Below are 24616 nucleotides of genomic sequence, written 5' to 3'. Positions count from 1 at the left end.
CTAGTAAGCATGAACTGGGAGGAGCGGAGGCACATTTCCCTTGTTTCCATTACAGTCCAACGGCTTCAGCTCACAGAGCATAACATTCTGATTACTGCCATTTAATTCTTCATTGTATTATAACAATCAAACTCTGAATAACATTTTCGCTTTACTGTTTTAAGTGTTCACCTAAACACATTGCATTTCAGCAGATTTGAATTCAGTGCTTTCTTTCTCCTCTCTTAAAGGTGTTTGGTTTTTTTTAACACATTTGCTACACTTATCTCAGTAATATGTCTAAGAAAGTCATCAAAGGGCAGAGAAGTGTCAGATTTATCAATGCTGGAGTCACTGGATTCAAGTCAACTTTAATAAAATTACATTAAGAGTATGGAATAAATCAACTAGGGAAGCATTTGTCTTGTGGAAAGCTAAGGAAAGCTAAATAAGATGTTGTTTGGAACCTGGTATTTCCCTACTATTGAAAGCAGAAAAAATAACAGAAAAAATGGATTACTGAAATTCTTGTGTCTTATTGCACTCCCTCACTAATCCTTCCTGCCCACCTACCTGAAGTGAGAAATATCATCACTAACCTTCTTGGGGATAGGATCTGACAACAGTTCAACTTCATTACTGTAAGTTCACTGCCACTACAAAGAGAAGAAGTAATACTATTATGCCAACATATCCTGGAAATGTTTTTGTAGGAGGATGATCACTGGGAGTAGTTTAATTCTACTACTTGCATGTTTTCACTTGCCATCCAATTTGGACCTTTTTCTGTCCAAAAAAAAAATGATTTCCCTGCTAGATCTATTGCAGTGGGATGCCATTAGAGACCACTTCTTCCACTACTTTGGTACAGTTGACCAAAGCCTGGTTATTTCTCTAGAGTATATTAAAAATAGAGAACTAAACAGAGGAAAATATATACAGAAAACCACAAAAGGACAGTGTCATCTGAACTCTGATGTATTTTAGAGAATTCTACAGAAAATATGTGTTTGACAAACACATCCAAAGATGACAAGATGAACAAAGAGTCAAACTGAAAAACAACATGATGCCAATAAACTGTGAAAAGAGGCCCACATTCACTTTGCTCTCTTTTAAGGCACTGAGATTTCACTGGGGTTGTTGGTGATCACAGGCAGGAGAACAATAGTCTTCCTGAGTAGAATTTAAATTAATAAATTAAAACAAAACAAAACAAAAAAACAAACAAACAAACAAAAAAAAAACAACGACCCAAACTGTATACAGAAAGAGAGTCAAACCGGGTATTTGGAAGAAGAGAAAAATCACCTTTGATTTCTCGTTTCATTTGGTTGCAGAATCCTGAAAGGAACTTACCAAGAATACACTCCACAGAAACAACAAGACCTTCCTTTCCTCTAACCTAAGTGTGTTGAAACAGCTTGAAAAAAAAGTAAAAACAAAACATTTCAGTAAAACCCACTCAGCCAGAAAGCAACAATTTCTTTGCTTTGGCTAGCAAAATATTTGCTAATGGTTCCACTGAACTGACACACCTCCACGGAAAATTTAAGGGTTGTCCGCTCCTTCACACCCCCTCCCTTCCACCCCCTTCTCTCCCCACTTCCTTCCCCTCAGAAAGAGCAATACTTGGACATTGGACCTAAAACACATCAAGAACCATTACAACAGTTTTACAGTGAAGATGATGGAATGACAGCCTCTATGAACATTCCTGTTTCAATTACTGGTATAGACACAGCCAAAATGTCCAAGGGTTGTTCACATTTAAACTCAATGTTCTGGAAAGGCAGGCTGCAGTTATTACAAGGTTGACTTGCTGTGCTAGGATATTACAGGGAACTACTTCATCTGAGTTAAGCACATATCTGTTTCATTTAGTAAACAGTCTCAGTGAACAACTAATTCCATATAATCCCAATCATGAAAAAACCTGTCAATTTCTCAGCATTGAAGGCTCCCTCCCTTCCAGAGGGACATATGAAGTTTTTGAATGACATATTTTTCCTAGCCGTAGTTGAAATAATGAGATGAGACTTGTTCCGGGTGATTTTTCTGGAATTACACACTCTGGCATTCTAATATCCTGCAACTGTGAAAAATTACATTCTAACATTCATCTCAGTCTTTACTAAGCTTCATCTAATTCTTTTTAGATGGGCATTATTTAACCTGTTCTTCCTGTTATATGCTGCTTTGTGCTCCTCAAACACTTTGTCCGATTCCCATCTGGTTACTGATTTCTTGGTGTGTAGTTACATTAAAATCTATCAAGCCTTTGTAAAAGAATTCTGTTGTTGCACTTCATAATTGGGATTCTTCCAATTTATTGAAGTCCTTCTGGTGCCAGTTTGATCAACACTGTGTTTAGGTGGTGACTAAATTTAGACAAGTGAAATAAATCTGTCATTTTCATGGACAATGAAAATAAATTTGGGGGTTTTCTGTCCAAAATAATTTTTTTCCTTGGGTGTCAGTCTGATGCAGTATCTGACATTTTTTGGATCATTGAAGACACAAAATATTCCTATGCTAGTACTTTTTTTTTAAAAGGAAGAAGTTACTTCCTTTAAAGTATTCAGCAGAGGTATTTTTGCTAATTTGTCTCAGAGTTGTGCATATCACAGAATTGTTATCTAAGCTTTCCAGTAAAAATATGGTCATCTGAAAAAAAAAAAAGGGGGGGAAATATTCTTTTTAAATTTTTTTTTTTTTTTTTTTTTTTTTTTTTAATTCTTCCATGTATGTTTGGAGTTTAGTGACAGGTTCCATTTTCTTTCCCTACTATTCCACCAGGAGGAACAGCTCTGAGAATGGCAAAGTAAATCTGCCATGCCCAAATGTTAGCACATCCCTCTGTACCTCATCTGACCTCTAGAAATAGCAGGCTGTTTCTATCAGATACTGCAATTCAACTTTACTTAATTTTAGTCCACAGCAGCCAGAACACTGATGTTCAATGGTAAGATCCAGATGTCCCATTATAAAACAGAAGGGATTGGGACTCATCTGTGTAATAAGACCAAAAAAAAAAAAAAAAAAAAAAAGTGTGAAGAGAGAAAAAATAAGGATGAAAGCTTTGCCATTTTCCCTCATTGTAATTTTCCCACCCCTTCATAGTTTCTCAGAATGCTCTGCAGGAGTAGCTGAAGAGTAGCAGGCAACACAAAAGCAACACATCAAGTGGGGAGTGAGAAGAGTTACCAGATATGTAAACAGCGTGGTGTTTATATTTCTTGATATGTAAATATTGCTGTCCAAAAGTTCCAAACCTAGCAAAGGACAGCAATGAACATCTTCAACACTAAACCACTAAATTAAATATGACGTTAATAGGAGCCATTTAATGCAGTTCGGCTCTGCTTTGATGGCCATTTTAATTAGATTGCTGCTGTGCTGAACTGAAAAGCTGCTGACAGCTTCAGAAAACTATGGCTTGCAATACAGAATCTCACATGATGTTGCTGGATCCCAATTTGCATGTATAATTTATGAGGTACGTCTCTCTTTGGGCAGCTTTTACAGGACTGTAATTTGATTCAGATGTCAGGCAAACACATGGGCATTCACCAGCAACTCTCTGGCCTATGATCTGAGTACTAAGGACTCTTCCTTTGAAGGGCTCCAGCAGGGGGATGCTGCAAGTGCTGTAACAATTGCTCCCTTATTATGAGGTTAATAGCTACTTGGTCTGTTGATTTAAACGTCAAATGTTTCTAACCACGTGTGTGGACAAGAAGGTTGGATGAATTTTAATAGTAAAGAGGGGAAGTACTACAAATACCTCTCAACAGCAATCAAAATTCCAGCAGAACTAAAACCTTCAACAAGAAAAAGTATCCCATGCAATTTGTTTGAGCTGATATGTAGGACATCATCCCTTACATAGCTTTGTAGAGAACTAAAGAATTTGAAGTCCAGTTTCCCTTGAACTCCACAGGAAAAGAAGAAAGAGAAAAATGACTGCATTATAGAATCATAGACATCAAATACATCAAAAGGGAAAAGCACCATAACTTCAGCATTTCATTTATATGTCTCATCGCTAGCTGCTTAAAAATGTATACAGATATTGCAATTTGGCAGGCAATATTTGACTGTCAAAAAGTTCTGAAGCCAGTCTTTCTCCAAAAGTTGAGGCATTAAACAGAATTTGCTACTACCATCCTGTGTTACTTGAAAGTTCGCATACAGTCAGCCTACTGACAATGGCTTTTAGTGTAAAGGCTCTGCAGCACAACAAGCATCGTTTGAAGAATTCCATTCTCCCCCACACACACCTATGAAGGCAAGGATGAGCTCAGTAAAAAATAAGACTGAAAATAAAATGAGTTATTTTAGAGAGTTGTTTACATCTCCATTGCAGAAATGAGAGGAGAATTAAAAATAGAATAACTAACCAATATGTATATCAAATGTAGTCTGTGTGATTTACAAGTCTTTGTGGTGAGACGCTGGAAGAGGCTGTCCAGTGCGTTCAAAGTTAGGCTTTGAGCAACCTAATCTACTGAAAAGCTTCCCACATGGCAGGACCTTGTCCTAGATAATCTTTAAAGGTCAAAACTAAAATGGCTTTTCCAGCCAAAACTGCTCTGTGATTCTATCATTTTGCGATTACTGCTTTTTGCTCCTTGGTAGGATGGACAGTCTGAAGTCTCTGTCAAGCTTGCATTCAGTTAATGTTCTCATTTTGTTTGCATTTCAGTTCAGATCAGTGCAATTCTGAAGCAAATGCCCGTCACCTTTAGAGCCCCACTATATACCTCCTTCAGTGACTAGTGACACCAAAACCTGCATTTTGTGAAGGCACTTGATAGCAACAGTATTTAGCCATGTACCTATTATCGCAAGTTCCCCTATCATGTGAACAGATTTCAGATGATAGGAAAACAAATGAGGGTCTGCAAAGCAGACAACAAAGTGCCAGTGAGATGAGCAGTTTGAGCACATTGTGGGCAGCAGGATGAACACGTCCATAGCATCTTAAGAAAAAGATCATTCATCTGGAGATGCAATGGGGCAGGAGACCCAAATTTGCTTATCCCACATTGAAGTTGCTATATTAAGAAGTGAAATTGTCATCTTCTAGCAACTTGCCAGGTACCAAAATCAGGTCATTTAGTCTATTGGCTCTTCTGCAGATGTAATGCTCTTTCTTCATACATTTCTTTCTTTGTTGTTCATTTGTACATGCCTCTACAAGACACTTCCCTACTTTTCAGAATTTCTATACTCCTTCCCACTTGCTATACTTCAACAAAGGATGCAAAGTTGAAGGAAATGTATGATGTGAAAAAAAAGGATGCAGTTGTTCAGTTCAAGAAAGAAACAGTAATTGTGGTGCTGCAAGAAAAATTGAAATAAAAGCTTGAATTGTCTCATAATCTTTAAAATAATTTGTTCGTGACAATTGATATTTTCATTGGACAGAACTCTAAAGCCCACATTTATATGTTTCTGCCTTATCTTTTCATCTTTCCAAATCCTCTAATTTGAGTTCTCCTGGGTACAGATCTGTTGGATAAGTAATAAAGCTCCTACATGAGTACACCATAAATCCAAAGAAATATCATCAGAATTACTGACAACAATCAAGTTGTGTTATCAGACTCGCAGTTGAAATAATTATTTAATTAAAAGAAATGCACATTATGTCTTTAATGTAATTTATCTGCACTGTACTGTGCATCTGTAGATCCACCTTTTGAGATACACCTCCTCAGCCTGGAGTTTGCTGACACAGACGAGAAAGTGTGGGAGAATATTGCATAAATCCTGGCATTACTGAAGCAAAAAACTTTAGATTTGAAATAATATGTCAGTGTCCTTAAAAAAAAAAAAAAAAAAGGAAAGGAAAATGCAAACATCAGATTTTCTCCCCCCATCTTGCACAACCTTTTTCCAAGGAGGATTTCCCTCCCTATCTTAGATGGAGGAGCTATGCAACTGGGATAAACTCTTTCAGAAACTGAATAGACCAATGCTGCAGAAAGTTAGTGTAAAATGACTAGAAGAAGTAAAATGACTGGAAATTTGAGGGTCTGAAACAGGACTGTTGATCCCAAAGAAAAGGATTTACTGAACTTTAATAAGAACGTGGATGGAAAATGTAGAGATAGAGTGCACTTTCCGTGTCTGGAGAAATGGTGGTTGACAGTGGGAATAACTGTAAGAGGCTTTGGCAGCCTGCAGCTGCAGAAGAAGAATTTCAGAGGAAGCCGGCTATAAATCAGCACTGGTAGGAGCTGGGAGATCCTCCACAAAAAGCTCAACAGTTCTTCCTGTCAGCATCACTCATGTTTCTAGGCAGAAACTTTGGTAAAGAGAGCTGAAAATTCACCAGCATCAGAAAGGGACAGAGAACTCAAAGCTACCACTCCCGGTAAGCACTCAGTGGACGCAAAATGCCCTCTGCTGATGTTTCCTGCAGAAATTCAGCGGTAGGTGGCAGCAGTTGGAGGGATTTTGCTCTTCTACTTTAGTTTAAAGGGGTCAAATTTGGAGCACTTGTAATAAACGAGGAAAAATACCTATTATTTGGCATCTAACTGTGTAACTATAAACTTCTGCTAGGAGACAATTAATTACTAATCAAAATATACAGATTCTATATATTTTAAGGCACATGAAGTAAGCTTGTTTAAGTAACCTGTTTTGTCACATTGACATCACTGAAGAAAGCTACGTAAGCCCTGAGCAAGGAACTGTCTATTTATGTAAATCCTGCAAACCTCTATCCATAATTTGAGGAAATCACAGGCTTCCTAGAAATTGTGGTGAAACGCGAGCATTTCACATACAGGAAATGTTTTTCAAAGTAAGTCATCACCTAACAATTTTATCAAAATGAATCTGTTATCTTTTAACTGGTGTTGAAATACTGGTAAATTTCACAATAAACAGATAAATATATTTATATAGATTTAAACATCTGCCTGTATGCCTCTATAAGTGAAAACATGTATTTATTCAGCAAAGGAAATTTAAAGATAAGCAAATATCTCCCTTTAATGTATGTTCCACACCAGTACGCATGGAAAGCAATTTTTCAAAAGAATAATATTATTAGTGACAAGTATCCAGAAGCATTCCTTTTATGTATACATACATATACATACTGGAAGGTTTAGCAAAGGAGAATTATTGAATAATACACCTGTTTGGCCACCCCAGTGGCCTACCTTGTAAGTGGTTTGATATGGCTGGTGAATGAGCTCATGGCACAAAACATTCCTAACCTGGAGGGCTTCCTCCTGCTTCTTCTTTTCCCCTTTATACCCTGCACTCAGAGTGGAATTTTGCAAACAGTGACAACATCCTAATCTGAAGATCCTTTCACCTCACACTGCTCTCTTGCACTAAACTAGTAACAGAGAAAAGAAATTACTGTAGTGGGTTTTCAGCAGCTCAGGAAACGACCAGAAATCCCAGCTCGAGCAAAGCAGGCTGCCTAGGGGAGCCCTGAGGGTCAGCATCAGCCCATACCTTCTTCACATCTTTCTATTTGCTTGCAAATTCACATGAATGGATAAAATCAGATAGCGACTGCTCATGCACACAGTTGGTAGCAAGCAGAGCACAGTAAATTAAACAAAATGCATAGCCTATGATCTCAAATCCCTGCCTCAGGATAAGGCTTACAGAAGGTTTTTGTTGGTAGGGTACATGTACTCTGGGAGAAACTGTCGATGTTGGTAACAAGTTTTCTTTGGGCACCTCATAGAATTCTACAGATATTGATTAAGCTTCATACTGCCCCAAAGTAGCTCAGATTTCTGTTCCTGTATAACAGACGAGTGCCTGAGGAGCAGACAGAAGTTTGGCCCAAGGTGACAAAATGAGACATCAGCAGGATTAGAAATAGGTCAAATGAATCACAGTATGACTCTCCTAAATACACTGCCTCTCAACAGCACATATACTGCAATCATGCTTTACATTTCCCAAAGCTTTCCTATGTGAAATATGCTAATAACAACAGGCAGAACACAGAAGAAAGTGTTCACTATAATGCAAAGGCATTTTATGAGATTGTGAGATGTTTTCCAGCCCAATTATTCTTATTCCTTTAAAATAAAAAGATCACACACACACACACACACATACATACAAAAAGGAAAAAAACAAACAAGGAGTACTGTTCTAGCTGATAAATGACAGTAAGAATTGAGAAAGAACACTCACTCTCATCTGCCACAATTTTTCTTTTATTTGCCAAACATTATACCCAGGGAAACATGAATGATATAAGGATATCTATCTTCCTGCTCATGACAGAATTACCTTGGGCAATTTCCAGCTAAATTGCTAGAGCTGGTTGAAATGTTTTCAATAAAGAAATTGAAAATGTTTGCAGTATATTTTTCTCCCTGCATTGAGAATTACAGTGGATGTGTTGTCTTTTCCTTGTCCCTTATACCCTTTCCTACTTTCCTCCTACAAAACAGATCAAACAACAGAGAAAATAAAAGAGAAGAAGAAAGAGAGAGAAAACTAAAAAAATTGGGACAGAAGATGGAGCACAGGATTATGGATAGTATGAGAAGTAAATAGTAAAAAACAATACAACAACAAACAAATTATTACAAAACCCAAAATATCAAGAACACAAAACCCCTCCAAAAATGAAATATTTGAGAAATTAACTTACTGAAATAATGTTTTTCAACTACATTCGTATCTAATCCTGGAAAAAAAAGTATTAAGCTGTCTCAGTCACAAGCCAAAAGTGTAAACCATTATTATAACCAGTTAACCAGTTTTCTTGCCACAGAACAACCCCAGAAAAACAGCAATACCATAGCACAGTTTAAATTCTGCTACCACCTCCTTCATTGCGATTGCTGGGTGTTATTTCCCTCTTAGTTTAATTGTATATGCCAATTCTGAAACATGCAAAATGAGTATTAAAGCACCTGCATTCTACCAGTGCTTCTAAGCTTTTGGAAAAGATGAATGTGATTCACCACTCCGTTAAGCCACTTAGAACAAGAGTTCTGAACCAGATCCACAATTTTAAATAGGGCTCTATTTCTGCAGAGTGCAGATCTGACCTTGGGTAAGTTCAAGTGATGTCCATCTGTTTTAGGACATCCCAGCCTGCAGCTTCTAATGGGACTGGACATTGCCTTACATCAATCAGGAACTCAATCCCATCATCACGTTTCAGGATGCAAACAGGTACCTTACGTCTTATCCCATGAAAGGCCTCTCTCAGGGACTGGCAGCCAGAGTCAGATGCTCCACATCCTTCACTGCTCCTCAGTTGTGTTTGGGGTACTTAAAAAGAGCAAGCTGCAATGAATCTGCAGTGTTCACGTTTCCTCAGAGGAGCAGGAATTAAAGGAGTGAAAGGACAGCTCTGCATCATCCTGCCCTTGAATTTCCATGTCCAATTTCATTATTTGCGCGTGGCAGGGGGGCATTGAAACTAAATAATCATTATGATCCTTCTCAACTCAGGTTATTCTATGATTCTATGATTTGCGTTATTTCCTATTCAATTTTTCACAAAACAGCAATTATGTTTTTATTTTAATTCAACTGAAAGAAGGAAATTCTTATATTACAACCAGCCACTTGCAAAAAAAAACAAAAAACAAAAAACAACTAGTTGACATTATCTATTTATGGAACCACTTGATTTGAGCAGGGGCTGGGCAATAGACTCCAAAGAGCACCTCCAACACACATTCAGCTGCAATTATTCCACAATAAAGCACCTAGGCTTCATTCTGAGCCTGAAAATAAGTCAAGATAAATACTCCCTTAAAATCTGTTTTCTTTTCCACTTTTATCATGAAACATAACTTCTTGCAAAGAGCAGTAGTAGAAGTTATTATCTAAATTGTTAAGAGGATCAATGAAGGCTTTATAGCTTCTGCATTTACTGAGCACAAGTTCCTTCCACAGCCTTAAAAACAGACAATCTCAAAGGAAAAACATTACCACTCTGAAACTTCCCTTAACTATCATCACTTTTTTATTTTTAATCAACATAAGAAGCTTATCAAAACTTATCAGCAAAACAGGCAGAAGAAACTCTATGTAAAGCATAATGCAAACAGGGGTTAATTAGAAAGAGAAAAGGTGAACTTGCAAAGCTGTCCTGATGGAAATCCACATCCCTGGCACGATAAATGAGGGCTTCAGAAGCATCACCTGCAGCTTTGGCTATCGGCTAAGCTGTACATTGTTTTTTAATTATTGCAAAACCTGTAGTCAGAAAGGTTTGTGAGGCAGTGCTCAGCAAGACATTCTGAAGAAAGAACATTCTGGAACTACACAGGGTAGGAGGAAAATTGGGATTTGGATAACTGAGCAACCATCTGTCCCAGGCTGTTAATAAACACACTCGAAGGGGCCTCCACCACAGCTTTTACTTGGATATTACTCAAAGTGCTCATAGGAAAGAATTTATTTTGCTTAAGGATTTTTATTACCATTGCTGTCATCATTCCTGCAGCCAGGAGAGGCAGGAGATACAGAATATTGGTAGGGAATTACCAGAATATGAAAAAACTCAGGGAAATATAGCATGAGCTGCAGGTGGGTAATGAGAATGAGATAAACTAAAATCTTTGGCAGGGAACTCTGGCTGAATTATTACCTCGTATTATTCCTAATCTTAAATAACTTCCAAATGACAACTACTATAGTGCAAACTATCCTTACCTTATGTGACAAACTCCTAGACTACAAATATATGAGAAAGTAAGATTTAATAAGTCATTTGCTAGCTCTGGGTGGAGGATCCAGCCTGTCTTCTTCCTCATTATACATTAAGCTCCCTGTTACACTAGCTAGAACATAAAATGAAACAGTAAATCTAACTCAGGGTGGAACTGACTGGGTATACTATCAGAAGCAATCTTGAGACCTGCTCAGTTCCACTAGAAACATATAAACCCTAAGTGACCTACGGTCTGTGATGCCCCTCACTCATGTGAGTGAATCCTTCTCACCCTACGCTGATGTGAATGAATACATTTGGGTTCCTGAGATGAATTCATAGGTTATATTACTGCTGATTCATTGTTGTTTTATGGAAAAGGAAGGTTCCCAGCTGGATGTATACCACCTCTGCCTCTAGGTACTCTTCCTATGCCCACTGCCATTGGGGAACAGAGTGTGTGTTCACTGTATTAGTATTAATTTCAGCAGAATGTGGAGAAACATACACCCTCATTTTGCTGTGAACATGCTGTTTCTTCTGGTTTGAGGACAACTGTGGCTGAGAAGTCTTTTAATTACCTCTTTTTTAGGGCTGTTCAGACCCACTCTAGATGGAGTTTAAGTTTTCAATATAAAAATCATTTCTATGTGATGCCTTTTTTTTTTTTTTTTTTTTTTTTTTTTTTACTTGCAGCAGCTCACATGAGTTGGAATTAAATTGTGAGCCTTGCCAGCAATTCTACACATTCAGATGTATTATCAATATTTATTGTGGGTCTTACTTGCTGGATAGCATATCAATGAGACAGGCTGTCAGCAAAAAATAATAGGAAAATGACAGACATATCATAATCTAAATAATGATGATTAAAAAAATGAGTATTCTTATGTCTTGTATACAGTTCTATTGGATATAAATACATGAATGTGCAGACACTGTTTATTATAAACACCCCCCACCTAAAGCACTGGAGGATCCATGTATATCTCCTGCTTCTATGTAGCTTTTATAATTTTCATTTGCTTCGGGTGAAAAAATAAATAGGATTTTGCCAGGCTGATGTCTGCCGCTTCTCAATCAGATGAACACAAGTTGACTTCATTTTCACTGGAGACAAATAAAGGATACTGAACTTGCTTAAGTGACCTCAGTTTCAGCACTTTGTATGTCCCACACAGCCCACACCCCTTCCGCCCTCATACTCTTTCCCTCCTAAGGAGAAGCCAGTGCTGCCTTGCTAGGGGTGCATATTATAGAAATATTATGCAGGGAGTATACATTATGCCTTGCGGATAAGCTTTCCTAAGGGATTTAATCTCTCATCCCATATTTCAGATTAGCTTTTTCTGCAATAGTCAGCTGCTCATTTCAGCAATTTCTATTTTCTAACTTTAGGTTATTTTAAAGCAAAGGTATATGGGTAAGCACTCAATAGTGTACTCAACATGTACTCAATAAACATAGCTATGACCTATGTTAAAAAAAAATTACATCTCACTCAATGTTTGCCAATATAATATGACAGAACAACTCTGAAGACATTTATCATTCTAATTATTGACCAGTAGCATATTATCCTCTGCCCGGTCCTTTTGTGAAAAAGGAAAAATAAGCACTTTATAGTGTGTCTTTCCTTAGGCATTAGAATTCTACAGTTGATGACATGCTATTAAAACGGGTTAATGGATTTTTCTTTCATCACACAACTTCTGACTTTTGAATACAGATTTCCATAATGAGATTTTCCCAAACTACATACGGAGAATCAGATAACAAATAAGAGAAAGAGTAACATATATTTTACCATTTTCTACCTTATTTTTGTGACAAAAGTATGAGGCTCCTTAGACTTTCTTGACCAAACTTACAACAGGTTTCCTGTAACTGACTTTAGCCAGGCTTATTGTAATCTACCATTTAACCATTCAATTTTGGTGCTTGCACTGAAAGATTGAATATAGATCTATGGTCCAAATAAGGATTTACATTTAAAAATATGGACATGTTTACTTCACTATTAAAAGGGGGGAAAAAAAGAAACTGTAGGGAAAAAAAAAAAAACAACAAGTGTCTCCAAATAGAGTTTTTATTTAGACTCCCTTCCCTCTCAAGCCTTCAGTCTCTGTAGGATAAAGATCTTCCAGAGCATTCCATGATTGTATCTTTATTGAAACTACTTAGGGAAGCAACAGTGCCTTCAATAACAAAAGTCTACGTTTTATTCTGCAGAGCACACCCAGCCATGTCAAGACAATAAGGTTTTTATTTAAGTGTCCCTTGCCAAGGACCTGCATGGGATTTGCAGGACTTTCTTAGACTCTCATTTTAATAACTATCAACAAACTCTGTTATGAAAAGGGTTTACATTAAGTGACTTTTTAAACTTTTTTTGGATTGTTTATTACTTCATATTTTAAATATTTTTTATCTCTGCATGAAGATTTTTGGATCTTAATGGGTGGAGGGGTTCTTGGCTTTTTCTGAAGGGACGGGATCTGTTTATTTAATTTGCTCTTTGGAAAGGAAACTGATATAACCCCTTTTTAACATCCCTGGAAAGGTTTTGGTGTCTATCATGGTATATTGCTCAGTCAAAAGGTCTCCTTTCTTTCTCCTTCTGAATTAATGTAACAAATGCCAGGTAGTGGCAAAGCTTTGAAGACAGAAGTCATTTCACTCCTTTGAAGTTAGCAACACCTTTCCCTTCATATACTCATTCAGGAAGTTCAAAGAAACTCAGAGCAAAAAAAAAAAAACAGCCTTGACATATAGGAGGTGTGATTCATTCCTAGCTTTCGTGCTGATCAGCTCTTAGACTCAGATGATGTACATGGCTGGGTCTTTCAAGACAGAAATTAGCTTCAGCTATATTTTTACCAACTCCCCTCCCACCCCAGATAACAAGGCAAAGGCAGAATAACAGATAACAAGAGTCTGGGCAGAATGTGAAGACTGTGTATTCGTGTACGCAGCCTATGAATACTCACCTACCCAGGAGATGGCAGAGGACCAGATAGAAACAGGCCAGAGCAGGAAGTCAGCAAGGGCTGCTTTTTGCTTCTCTGTCTCTTAAATGCTGGGACTCCTGCACCTGTGCATGAACAGGAAGGAAAAAGAGGCAGTGCCTTGAGCTGAGCATGAGCAGTAAGGGTCGGGCAGGGTAAGGAGTCTACCTTTCTTTGCTACTGAAGATACCTAGAAAGTTACCAGCATGCTTGAACTTGCTCTTTTCCTGTGTGATGAAAGAGGCTTTTAACAGCTGCTGTAGAGCTGAAGTTTATTGTAGAGGGCAAAAAACAGTCTGTCAGGATGTCTGAGAGTGAAGTCCACAAAATATGTGTGGACTAAGCAGCTACTTACTCCATGGTTCTATGTAGCTGTGAGAGAAAGGGCTGTGTGATCCAATGTAATCCTCATATCTGAAATACACAGGAGAGAATCACGCATTGGTTTGGGGTGGAGTTTTTGTTGTCCTCTCCAAGATTCCTAAGTATACCACTGCTGAGTATATCATCATTTCACTGAATCTGTAAAAGGAAGAAAAGAAGATCTCTCAGCAGAGATGAAACAAAGAAATAAAAAAGCAATACGTAACCTTTTAAGCAAGTGTGATGGCTTTTGAGGAAGATGAGTGTTGAAATCTGTTGCAGTCCCATGGATTAATTTACAGGCACATTAGAAGTACAGAACTGCAGTCACAATTTTGTGTCATCATTAAATCTCTTCACCTGTTCCCTTCACAAGCAGCTTTAAAAAATCAAGGCTTCTATAAGGCTAGCAGCAAGTATTCACTGCAATTCCAGTCTCCGATGAACAGCTTGCAGAATTTTTATTGAGTGGTACGCTGCAGTTTGACAGATAAATCTGGCAGTTTTGCTATTTTCAGGATCTTTAGGTAATTAATAAAATGCTTGGCACTCTACACACTTTAATTTACAGAAAAAGGATATTAACCCGAAGAATTACTAGTAGTCAAATATTCTGTCTGCTATACTACTTGTTGATAAAGAAGGATGATCTCCTTTCATCAGAGATGGGCAAACAGCTTAGGGACCCCCTGAACTTTAATATCAGCACAGATGAAACTTAAATTACTTCCTAATATTTGGATGGTTCCTTTTTTTTTGTTTTGTTTTGTTGGTTTTTTGTTTGTTTGTTTGTTTGTTTGTTTGTTGTTGTTTTGTTTTGTTTTCCCCCCACAGGCTGTATAACAAATTGCCTGAATGGAAGGAATGGGTTAGAAATAGCTACACACTTATTTAGTGTTTTAGGAGAAAAGAGTCGGGTTATGTGTGTTTTTCCCACTCCATATTTATTAATCAGGAGTTCTTATATTAACAAATCCAGGGGTACATCTAAAAGACTGTTGAAAATTGCAAAATTTACTGAACAGCTACTGTAAATCAAGGAGAATGTAAGCATCATTTTTGTTTCCATTTTTCTTTTTGTTTTTTTTCTAGCTAAGGTTATTGAGGATGACCAGAAGAGAAGAGGCAGACTGGTTGACCTGTCACTGGAAAATGATAAATTTGGGTCTGAGAAGTACGGTGTGAATATGATGCCCAAAAGCAGCAGTCAGTCAAACCAAAAGAAATGAACTAATAAAACCAAGGCTAGGAAAAGAGCATGAATGTCATTGTTAAAGAAAGACTGAGAAAATTAGATTCAGTCTGAAAAAAACACCTGAATATGTTACTGAACAAGCAAACATAATGGCTGAGAAGTGAAAGCTTTGAAATGGGAGGCTCATGGAAGCCAGTAGCATGTCAGGCTGAAAGAAGAAGCTCCACTGGAGGAAAAAACTGAGAGCAGTAAAATGTGGGTAAGGGTTGAGGGAAATCACACAAGCATTTAAGGGCTTCTACAGATGACAGTACTTATGGAAAGTAAAAGAGAAAAATAAAAATTTAAAGGTTTTCTGAAAGCTCTGGAATTAAAGACATTGCCTTATAAGTTAGTCTTATTGTTAAAATGGTATAAGACACAGAATTTCATAGCAGGGTGGACAGACAAACCACCACAAACCCAGCCAGGCGCTATGTCAGGGCACTTACTGTAAGGACACCACCAGCAGCCCTAAGGCAGCACCTCCCTTTCTACAGCCCTGTTGGGGCAGAGCCGTGGGGCTGGAAGCACCAGCAGAGAGGACCTAACAGCCACCTGAATCTGATAGTGGTGCCTTCAGACAGCCACTCGTCACTCAGCATCCTGACTTACAACCATGCAATTCTCCTTTGTCGCTGGTGTGCCGCACAGCTCAATCCATTAGCCTCACTGGCCTGCCTTAAAATTCTTGACTGGAATGGATTGAAGGAATGAAACACATTAGGTACAAAGCGTGCAGATAATATTGATGATCATACAAAATATGCTTCAATAAAAGCTTAATAACTTACCAAGAGGCAATAAACCCAAGTGTGACCTTAAATGCACTACTCATAGCTAATTTACAATTTCTGGCAGGTTTCTACCTTGGAGACACAACCAGCACATGCTATTTCAGAAGAGGGCTCTACAGATAAGCAAAATGAGTATAATAGCCTCCTTAGCCAGCATAAATCAGCATAACTCCTGTGACTGCCAAGCCAGTTTACTCTGGCTGTGTACCTGTCCCCGTTTTGCTTGGTGTGACCAAAATGAATGAGTTCATATACCTGATAAAGCCTGCAGGTGCTAGAACACAGAGGGGCAGCTGTGGGAGGCCTGTGGCTCCCTGGACAAATTTACATACTCAATTTCAGTCAGAAAGATCTTGCTGTACTTGTAATCCTTTTTCTGAATTAAAAGATATTCTCTGAGTGAACCCTCTGGAATTGAGGGCACAGTGGCATTGTGATAGTTTGGAAAACTGCCATAATTACTTCTATAAAAAGAACCTCTGCATCACACGATGTGGAGTGGAGAGTTTTTAAAGAGATGAGAAAAATGGACATGAGCAGATTATATTTGAGGGGCAGCTTTCCAACCGGATAAAGTTTCTGATGTGCTGAAATACTCCAGTCTTCCTTACAGGGACAGCTCCTGGGTCTTTAAATACCACTGAGTGGGTGCAAAAGACAGAAATGCTCAGCATGCTGCTGCACAGTGAGAGGTTAAATAAAAATGAGTAAACTCTGTAAACCAGCTATGTCCAATTCATGGCCTAGCATGGCTGTCAATGCAGTCCACCCCTGGCCCTGCACTGAAAGGGTGGTGGCTCTTCACTGCTGCTGGATGGGCGCAGACCCATCACTCAGCAAGAACCAGACCGTTGGTGTGCTATTAAAACTGTGTTGACTGAAACCAAGGCATGGAGCAGTGCTGGGCAGTGCTAACTCAAGTGATAGCAAACAACTGTATGCATTTTGATATATTAGCTTAACACAAGGCTCTGAACAGCTTTCCATTTTAATAAAGGAATTTGAGAGTAGATTTTAAGATGGCAAAAAAATCATCAGTGTATATTTCTAACACCGTTTTCTGTTGATACAAATGACCTGCAAACAAATGGAATGTCTAAAGTTGTAATCAGATATTCAGCTCACAGATTGGATCATGGTTCTTTACCAGACTTTCACAAGATCTCTCTTACCAGAGAAAAATATCCCTTGTTTCACAACCACACCTTATTCACGTTACTGGTTTTTGGCAGTACACATTTATGAACACTGGAGGAGTAAAATTTCATCAAAAATCTCTACTGAACAACTTGAGAGTTCACTAACAACTGCAATCACTGCCATCAAACCAGACTGATGCATTCATTTCACAAAACTGGGGTCAAATATCCCACTACTTTTTGGTTTTGTCCCTCTTTTTTTTTTTTTTTTTTAAAGAAAAACATTAAAAATATTTTGTTACTTGTATATTAACAATATTGTATTTTTTATGTGGACTGTTCCAAAAGTGATACCTACTATTTTATGCTGTTGTCTCACAATATCAGAGGCAGATGGGGGTATGGGTTTGAACCTTCTCATCAATATTGTTACGTTTTGTTGCCATGTGACAGATGGCAGCAGAGTGGCAGTCTGACAAAATGGCATCTCACATGCAATTGTAGATGCAGCTAAGGGGTGTCACTGAATTCCTCCAAGAGGGAAAAATGGCACTCATTGACATTCATTGAAGCTTGCTGGATGTTTATGGAGAATAAATGCTGGATGTAAGTACAATGAGGCTCTAGGTGGTGCATTTCAGCAGTGGTGACAGTGGGTCACCTCTGCTGGTACAGATTTTTATGATTGTGGCATGAAGGTTCTTATTCATTGCTGGTGAAAATGAATGTTTAATGGTGGTGACTGTGTGGAAAAATAATGTTCTGTAGGTGAGAATTTGCTCTGTCAAATAATATTATTGTGCTCTTTGTGTCTGTTGCAGTTTCCATGGAAATAAATAGGAAGCATTACTTTCAGAGCAATTTGTGTATACGCTGCCCAAGATAATTCCTCTCTGAGCAACATGGCACAGGCAAGCCAAAAACTTGTTATTCACTGAATGATGGCACAAAGGATTTACTGGCTCCAAAGGGAAGGTGAGTAAAGGGGACCAAGCAGTACAATCTCTTTTGTAGTCATGAGAAAATAAATGAAATACCAGTATCAGTCCATATTTGTTCTCTCAGAGTATCAGTTTTTCAAGAAAGTAGATGAGGTCTTATCCCAGTGTACTACTTGTGCTCCTGCAACACTGAACAATTGTGTACCTCTAGCATGCTGCTAGCCGGGGAAAGGGACCATCACCAACACCATATGCCAGGGCTTTCCTCCCCTTCCCAGCCTTCTCTCAGATCCTGTTAATATACAATCACTGGACAGACAGCTGATATGTTGGAGAATTAATTCTCAACCAAATCAGCAAACTTTGTATATTGAATGCTTTAATTGGGTAAATGTCTGAAATGGCAGAGCTGAGTTCACACGCCACGAGAAACTCCGTGGAAATCACTTTGGCACAAACTCAGTGTTTAATCTGAACCACAGCTAATGCTGTGAGCCACAAATGTTCACATGTCACATATTCCACTCCAAATTCTTTCTAATATCAGCTGGGAATTCTATACTATATTACAGAAAAATAATTTTTAATTACCATAATTTGATAAAATGCTGGACTGCACCACAAGAAGAAAAAATATCATTCTCTGAACATCGTGGCCCAGCAGAAAAATGAGCAGGCTGCTATTTGAACTGCGAAGCAATGTGTCCATCTATAACACAAATATTCTTTATCAAATATCATGTTATCACAAGGTTGATGGCAGACAAACTATGCTGTACAACCTCTTGCAAAGCAGTGAGACACAAATTCCAACATAAAGAAAGTAAAGGATGGGAGTTCTGTTTTCCCTTAAAGCTGATTTTCTACATTTCCCAAGAGGAGGAGATGAAGAGGAGAAAAGTCCATTCAAAGAATAAAGAAAATGTGTGGAAACTCAGAATAAATACTATAATTTTAAAAAAGCAATGCAATTTTGTGTTGTAGTGTATGAATAAATGCAAATACTAGCAGCAGATGTTGGAATGCAGTAGCAAACAGTTGTGTAGCAACTTGCGTGCATTATAAAGTGGGCAAGGAAAAATAATGGAGGTGTCTTTACTTTTCACATTGCTCTAATTTTATTTAAGTAATTTGCTCCAACTCATAGAGCAAAAAGACCATTCCAGGTAATATGGCTGATGATATTATTCAGCGTTTTCAAAGTAATGGAGGTTTTATTACTGTTGTTATTATTTCTGGTGACAGATGTGCCAGCAGAACAAGGGCAATAATTGTGCACATGCATATTTGTGTGTCCCCTGTTTGAATTTATTCTTACTGCTTTTGGGTTTACTTAGTAAAAACAATAATTTCCTACATTTTAAATAACCATGTAAATGCAATACAAAAAAGATGAGAATGAAAAGATTAGATTTCTGTGTTATGTTACAGGTCACTCATGAGTGTGACCCAGGGAAAAAATTCAAGTCAGTAAGTCAAAACACAGTCATCATGCAAATTCATCGCAGTATGAAGTTCCCCTTGTCATTGGTAAGCAAGCTCAATAACTTCTTTAATGAACTCAGTCACAGATGGAGACTACACTGGAGACTTTTCAGAAGCAATTCTAAGTCCATTTCAAAAAGTAACTGTGTCAGGCATTTTGGGACTAAAATTTAAGCAAGAGCCCACCTTGAAAGGACATAGAATTGATTGCACGTGTCGGTGCCTCATGCAGAAGTTCGTCAGAGCAAAGGGAGCAGGGACTGAAATGATGACAGGTACCTGAAATGGCACCATTTGTTAATGCCCGCTGGTTTCATTCTGGGGGAAATAAAACAACCACTTCTCAGGCAGGGTCATATACAGAGATTTAAAGGTAGCAGTGGGAACAGTAAATAGACGGGCTTCCAGTTCTTTTTCCCAAAAATTTATTTCTTTTCCCTATCAACCCGTCTCAAAAAAATGCTTGCCAAGAGGAAGTCACCAAGAGGTCTGCACCCAACATCCCCTCACACCCAGAAGCAACCAGCAGCCAGGCTCCTGCCCACAGGACCTCTACTTTCTGCTTTATCTCAGCACATACAACATGCTGCTGCCTGGGGACGTGACATCTTATGGACTCTTGGCTCCAGTTCATGTTTACAATCTTCTGCAGTCTGCAGAACACCCTCTCAGTTGTTCCAGGTCACTGATTTTCCAGAGCAATTTCTCTGAGCTCAGCCTAATGCTCTGATCCTGTGGCCCCACAGCCTGCCCTCTAGGTCCGGTGGCAAATTTCTTTTCTTAATCAAACATACATACATAAACAGACATACCCAGTTTCAGCAGCAGGGGCAGAAACATGCCACCAGCTCTGTTTCTGCAGGAGCTGGTCCCTGCGGGCTGCGTTATCAGCTATTCCATGAAATGTGCCCTCAGGGAACTCCTGTGCCCCAGTCCCTGCTCACACAGAGTTTTTGGCAGAAGCCAGGCCAGCACCCTGCTGTGTCCACTGTTGGGGATGGCTTTAGGCAAGCATGGTCACAAGTTCGGATCTAAATGCCCAAAGAATGCTGATGTCTTGTTTCAGACTCCTGCCTGACACACACGATTCTCAGTCCAGATTTCCTGACTCCTAGCTCAGCCATTCTTTCTAATGCATTTTGAAATAGCATTATTATTACTGCTGTTATTACTCAGAAGGTTTAATTTGATCCTCAGAGCTCTCTCTGAAACTTGCACATCACAATCTCCTGGCAGGAAAATTGCAGTTGCTGTTTTGTTTTTCTTTTGAGAACGAGCTTGATTCTTTTTGTTGTTGATAAGGGCATTTCACATTTCTCTGGTGATGCAGGCCTGCAGCCCAGATCCAGCATAGAGAAATGGCTACAATTCTTCCCACAGGATAAAGCTTCAGGTTAAGGAATACTAGCAAATCACAAGTATGCCAGTAAAATTCCTCTTTATGTGATTTCACTGCAGTGAAATAATATTCAGTGAAAAAAATATGGTAAATTACCAGATTATGTTTATTTTTTTCTGATGCAACTATCAGCAAAGCAAGGATCGAAGAGCTGCTGTGTTTAAAGCCGGAAGTAATTATTTGTTCATCTAGTAGGCTTCCTAAACATCATAGTCCATTAAATTTCATGCCAGTATCTTACATTAAATCCAAAGGCTTTTGAAAAACTAAAGAACTTCGGGAGCTCACATCTTTTGAGGAGATTAAACTGCATGGTTTGGGCAGAACACCAGAGAGAGCAAGCTGGTGCGTGAGGAGCTTGGAATGGCAGAGAGCTGATTAGGTGGAGCATGTTCCCAGAAAGCAAATAGTGTTCTTATTGCTCAGGGAAGTACAGAACTGCTCTGTCAGTTTTCTCTGGGAGTTAAGCTGCATTTCTAAGCCCCAGCCCATGTGGTTGTGTCAGTGAGTGAGACACCCTCTCCAAACCCTGAGCATCTGCCTCAGGATGAAAGGGCGGGCTATGACCCCTCATTCAAACCTGGCACAGGAAGGCTGAGTCCAATCCAACCCAAGCAGCACCTGTTCCCAGCCTCCAGTGCAGGCAGGGAAAACCCAGCTAAACTGGGCTGTATTAAGGAAATACATTTTTTTCCTCCTGTCCTGATACAAAACTGTCAGGAAGGTTTGAATAGCAAAACTGGGAGCACACTGAGCATGCTATGGACAAAGTAACTGCATCAAACTGCATCAGCAAAACAAAGGTCAGCAGGGCAATCCAGTTTCACCGACTTCAGAAACAAAGAAGCCCTCCAGTGCTGTCAGATCAGTTCTCCCACAGCATTTTGTTAAGACAGAGAATTAAAGCTTTCCTTTTAAGAAAGGTTTCTAGATGATCCTTTCGCTGATAGGAAATCAAGTCTGCAGGGAGAAAATCAATTGAACAAACTGATTGCAGTTCTTCAGTGGTGCTGGCTGGTAGTCAGAGCTCTGTAGTCCCTGACACAGCCCTGGGATCATGTAGCATCTCAGTCCCATTGACTGCCTGCTCCTCCAGGTAGAGCTCTCCAAGGATGCTTAACCTAGAGGTCAGGTCATATTCTAAAGAAAATCCTGTTTGTGTTCACCATTTTTGTCATTTCTTTATTTTCCAATTTAAATAAGAAATCTGAATATACTTCACAATTAGCAACCAGTGAGTATGGAATATCATAAAGCAAGAACGTATGATGGAGAATTATTCTCTAGGCAAGGCAGCGGAGGAATGAGCATCTTGTTGAAGTACTCCAAGCAGCCACCAATGAAAGTATATGTTTATTCATTGGTCCCATCCAGTAGTGTTCAATTATCTAGCATGAAACTGTGCTCTACCTTTCAGTGATTGATAAGGAGTTGAAAAATACTCAAAACTAGGAGACACAAAAGATATCAGAAAGGCTAATACTAGCTAGATGGATATGGGCAGCCCCCCATTATAATCATCTCACAGTGAGGAGGCTGCATTCAAGAATTGCTGAAGGGAAGAACTGTGAAGATCTACTTTGTCATCTCATTGCATCAGGACCCATTTTCTTTGATTACAGCTAAAATCGATATACTCTGCTGGTTCAGGAGCACTCAGTGTATTTCTTAAGTGCTACTTCTTGATTATTGAGCAAAGATGAAGTAAACAGTGAATATTCTTGAAGTACCAAAGATATTATTCTGGATTATAAGTGAGTAGAAGTCACAAAAGTCTGGCAAGAAACCATGGGCTGCATAAACCAAAATATTCCATATTGTGTTGATTATCCCATTGTCTTCAAGGGATCCTCCTGCTCATTTGCAGTTGTAAAGAGTGTTAACTCATACAAAGGCAAAACACAGCAGGATTAATGTTCCCAAAAGTGCAGAGGAACAAAGTCTCCACCTGATATAATGAACATCTTGGGTTAATTCAATTAATTTCACAGACCTGGAAGGATGTAGTTTATGCTAAGGGCAAAGTGACCTTAACATGTCTTATCAGTGTCTTTGCAGAGATCAGACCTTCACTTGAACTCATGGCTCATTTGTTATCTTTGTGTATGTTAGAAGAAATGACTCTGAGCAGCTACACTGGTGGGCTGCGGTATCATGTGCATTCAGCCTTCAAGCTCCCTGAGCAACACGGTGCACTGAAACAAGGACATGACTGGTATTTGGCTCAGCTTGTACATGAATAAAATCAAAATGTCATCCAATGCTTCAGAATGAAAGAAAATAATTCTTTTGGACAGACTGCTCTAATTTTATCATCGCTGACTTAAGTGGCAGGTCAGGGTGAAAGTGCTTATAAATTTCCATGCTAGAGCAGGAGAGATTTGCCAGTCAGTACAGAAATAAACTGTACCCAAAATTTATCTTCTCTGACAGATTATTAGGAAGTGGAATCTATAGGTGAAATTTCGTGGTTTGTGTTACACAGGAGGTCAGACTAGATTATGATAATGGACTGCTCTGAACCACAAAAAAATCCATTGACTGTTAGCACAGAGAAGAATATGTTGTTTTAAAGTGGATGAAAACACTGGTAAATTTTCAAAGGAAAGAATGCTGCAGTAAGAATGGAATAGTTAATTTTTATCACTGATATTAGTTCTCTACCAAATGTTGTCTCCAAAGACTTTTTCTCTGCTTTACAGGAGGAAAAAACATATAGCCTTCCCCCTCCTCAAGTTTTGTTTCCACGTAAAGCAAAGAAGAGTGACCTCAGCTCTGCACAGTTGGCGACAAAGTCTGCATCTGCAGGTTGAAAATTTGTAAACCAGCAAAGCTAATTTTGTTGTAACATATATGAAAAAAAAAAAGAAGAGATTTACATAACTTTTTACACTCTGTAAAACCACTTAAAATCTTGTTCTGTGTTTTGTCAGTACTGCATGCCAAATAGGGAGTATATTTGATACATTTCATTGGCACCTATTCAAAGTTTTTCTGCACACAATGCAAGCAAATATTTGGCTTCATTTATTACTCAATATTGTTTAGGAATATTTATAGTAGGCATGCTTAATATTTATGTGCATACTGTTCATTGCAGGCAACACTCAGTGATATATATAAGTTCTGGGGATTATTTCCTTTTTGTTTGTGAACCAGGAGTGAGTAAAATCTTCCTACCTTGCTATGGTGAAACGGGGTAAGCATCTGCCTCTGTTGCACAGGAGGTGAGGGATGCCAGTATAGGAGTGCAGAGTTGTGCTTCCATATCCTCCTCCTAATTTGTTAGTAACAAGCAAAAAAACAAACAAAAAAAAATTACAAAGAGAGTCCTTTGCTGCAAAGCTAGCTTGCTATGGATGAAACTCTCCATCCTCACTGACTTCAGCTCCTCATGAACACAACTGGAAGACCCTTCAGTCTGGAGCTCTTAGAAAATCAACCTGCTACCTTAAAAACAGAGCTGGAGCAAATTGCAGTTTTCTGCAATAAATGATTTTCACCCTGGCTTTTTTAGATCTTCTATGTTGTTATTGAGCTACCTAAAACTTTAAAAACATTATTTTTAAATGTTAAGAAGAAAAAAATATCTTCAA

General features: G+C 38.6%; 1 long non-coding RNA gene across 1 annotated transcript; it reads right to left on the bottom strand.

Annotated features, from left to right (window-relative positions):
* Positions 1 to 13650: 13650 nt before the first annotated feature.
* LOC122161727 lies at positions 13651 to 24295 on the bottom strand. Its single transcript, XR_006169265.1, has 3 exons — positions 24201 to 24295; positions 14018 to 14184; positions 13651 to 13748 (listed from the first exon to the last, which is right to left on the bottom strand). It is a non-coding gene; the product is annotated as an uncharacterized LOC122161727 (long non-coding RNA).
* Between the last annotated feature and the right edge of the window lie 321 nt (positions 24296 to 24616).

The sequence above is a fragment of the Centrocercus urophasianus genome, unplaced genomic scaffold (assembly GCF_019232065.1).
Source record: "Centrocercus urophasianus isolate 14NV4802_14NV808 unplaced genomic scaffold, USGS_Curo_1.0 seq_10, whole genome shotgun sequence".
Lineage (NCBI taxonomy): Eukaryota > Metazoa > Chordata > Aves > Galliformes > Phasianidae > Centrocercus > Centrocercus urophasianus.
Note: the sequence above shows the minus strand (reverse complement) of the source record. Positions and strands in the feature narration are given on the sequence as shown.